Source organism: Dioscorea cayenensis, chromosome 1 (genome assembly GCF_009730915.1).
Source record: "Dioscorea cayenensis subsp. rotundata cultivar TDr96_F1 chromosome 1, TDr96_F1_v2_PseudoChromosome.rev07_lg8_w22 25.fasta, whole genome shotgun sequence".
NCBI classification, from domain to species: Eukaryota; Viridiplantae; Streptophyta; class Magnoliopsida; order Dioscoreales; family Dioscoreaceae; genus Dioscorea; species Dioscorea cayenensis.
Genome location: NC_052471.1, coordinates 17,581,518 through 17,584,570, shown reverse-complemented (window position 1 = coordinate 17,584,570; position 3,053 = coordinate 17,581,518). Strand labels below are relative to the sequence as shown.

The 3,053-nt window shown below is 42.4% G+C and overlaps 1 non-coding gene across 1 annotated transcript; it reads left to right on the top strand.

The window, feature by feature from the left end:
• The first annotated feature begins 2,633 nt into the window (after positions 1–2,633).
• On the top strand, positions 2,634–2,739 carry LOC120266150. Its single transcript, XR_005537997.1, has one exon. It is a non-coding gene; the product is annotated as a small nucleolar RNA R71 (small nucleolar RNA).
• Positions 2,740–3,053: the final 314 nt, after the last annotated feature.

Here is a 3,053-nt window from a genome sequence, read left to right as displayed (position 1 = left end):
CTTCACATGTTGGCTCAAATTAGTTTTGGTGTTACTAGGAAAGCTTCCTTGAGGTTTCTTCGATAATGACCTTGCAATTTGCCCCACTTGATTCTCTAAATTGTGCAATGACGTGGTGTGGTTGCGAAGTATAGCTTTGACTGACTGAAACCTTGTATCCGATGATTAGATAAACTTGGTCAAAGCTTTCTCTAGATTGGTCATTCGGGTCTCCAAGGCCGAAACTCGATTCTCCATGTTAGGGGCTCGTTATTGTTGTTGGAAACCCAGAGGTGCCATGGCCTTTTGTTGCCCTTAATTACTCCATGAAAGATTCGAGTGGCTCCTCCAACCCGGATTGTTGGTGTTGCTAAATGGATTTCCTCGGCCTCTCATCGTATCATCCACAAAATCCACTTGATGTTCTGAGGATGTACGGCCAACAGAAATCAGGCAATCCGACGAAGTATATCCTCTCCCACACCCAGTGCAACTAGTCAAGGTCGCCACTGGAGGAGAAGTTAGAGTATCTAACTTCTCGCTTAATGGCTCAACTTGGGCTGCCAATGATGTAACTGCATCGATCTCATGAAGTCTGACTGCCTCCTTCTCGTTTCTTGTGTTCCACTGATAACTATTTATAGCCATTTCTTCAATGAGATTTTGGGCTTCTTGACACATCCGTATATGTGTGTAAACCGCAAGTGTACGGGTGTCGAAGTAATAATCCCAGATGAGTGGGTATCGTATCCACAGAGAGTAGGGAATAAATACACTTAAGTTGTTTCTTAACTAATGTGGAAGGTGAATAGTGATAAGTGTGACAAATTATGAAATAACGAAAGTAAAAACAACAAGATAGAGGGCACAAGTAAAGGAGAAGGTAAGGCAATCAATAAAGATGGGGTACTCGGATATTGATCCGCCTGGGACAATTGTTTCAAGTGCAAGAACCCTCTATTATACTTCCTAATTGATGCAATAATGAGTCATGAAAATCCTTAAATACATGATCCCAAATCTAAGGTCAACCATGCCTAACTCTATACATGTCCCGGAGGAGAGATTAAATAACCTCTCAACCTCGCACTCGCAAAAAATTGCAATGAGCTCTAGGGATTCCAAGTGATAAAACCTATTCCTATGTATAGACCTAACCCTTTGGTCCAGGTGGAAGATCCCTAGCCACAATTAAGCCCTAGGTGCTAAAATCACTTCAGCGCTTCACTCGGTTGCACTCACAACTAAGCCACAGCGGAAGGTCATCTCTTAGCCTATTCATTCTACTATGGCCGCACAGAACTCTTAGAATGTGGAGGTAGGATAGATCACACCGGAGGGGAAAGGGGATGCTCCGCTATCTCTCGACTCACCCTCTCAACCCTCTCCAATCTAGCTTTGTCTAACCCTCATGGTGTGTCACTCACTGACAAGAGTTACCAACAAGAACTCTTAACCCTAGTGTCACTCTAGGGGAGTATTCATACAATCAAGTCTCCAAGATTGGAACTCACAGTAAACATCAATTAATTGAAAGCATAATAAAGAGATTCAATGGAACGAATACATCCTAGGGTTCACAAATACCCAAGTACCTACTAGTGGTTTAGCTCTCCATGGAGCTAGATACAATCAATGAAATCGAATGTAAAAACAAAGCATCCATAGAAACCCCCCTCATTAGTCGTGGCGATGGTCTTGTGGAGAGTCCTCTACATATCACAAGGGTCCCTTTGTCCGGCCTAGGATATATATCATCGGATCGGTGCCGACGAAAGCTCTCCCAATAACCTTCTTCCAAATGGTGCGCGATGTCGGAGCCGTAGAACCTCTCCAAAGCCCAAACCAATACCTCTTAAAACCTTAGCCACCATCCTCTCTCAAGTTGGGGAAAAGATGGAGAAAAGAATAGGGTAAAAGATAGAGAAATCAGGGTTGAATTGCAGCTTTTAAAGGGTTGGAATCAGGCATCCACACAGGTGTGTGGATGTTCCACACGCTCTTGTGGAATTTCCACATGCCCATGTGAATTCTCTGGAATTCTGATTTTCAGCTGGCTGTGAATAGTAACTGTTACAGTAAATTACTACAGTATTTTGCTACAATACTCCCTGCCAAAAACACTCCCAAATCCACTTTTCATCGAGGTAACATAAACCGGCACATGTTTATGCCATAGATCGCATCGCTTCTTCAATAAATGGTTTCATTGGTGAAGACCTTGCTATCATTGCACAAATTGGGATACGCATATGTGACTGCCTTCGTGCCCCTCCAACTCATTGCATTGGCTTGAATACATGGAGGTTGGCACACATTCACATATCTTAGAGCCCCACTCGTGTCTTCGAGTTGTTGCTTCTAAGATTCAACCAAATAGTGCGTACACGATCTACTTTTGGCTTCTTTTCTTAAAACATAGCTTCACAACCCTACATGCGCAAAAGAACACAAATACACATGTATTAGCGCTTAAACTTGATAAAAGTAATGCTCGTTTTAAGGAAATAACACTTCGCATTTTTATCACACAAGCACTTATCACTTCTTCAAGGGTCTTGCTTCCTAAGGTACCTCCTGCTGTTGCATCAAGTAACTGCCTTATGCTTGGATTTAAACTATTGTAAAAAGTCTGAATGATCATCCACTCGGGAAACCCATGTTGAGGACATTTCTCAGGATCACCTTGAACCTATCCCATGTTTCAAAAAGAGACTCCAATTCTGTTTGCACAAAAGAGGATCTTTCATTCTTGAGCTTCGCAGATTTTCCAGGAGGGAAATATCTGGCAAGAAAAGCTTCTACCATCTCCTGCAAAGTAGTAATCAATATTCTAGGTAATGAATGTAGCCACTGCTTTGCTCTCCCCTTCTAGGAAAATGGGAAGACCCTTAATCTGATAGCATCATCCATAATTCCATTGATCTTAAGCATGTCACACACTTCCAAGAAGTTCGTGATATGGTTGTTCAGATCCTCATCGGCCAAACCATCAAACTATGCCAACTGTTATATCATCTAGATGAATGCTTGCTTTATCTCAAAATTCTGAGATGTAATCGGTGGCCGCACAA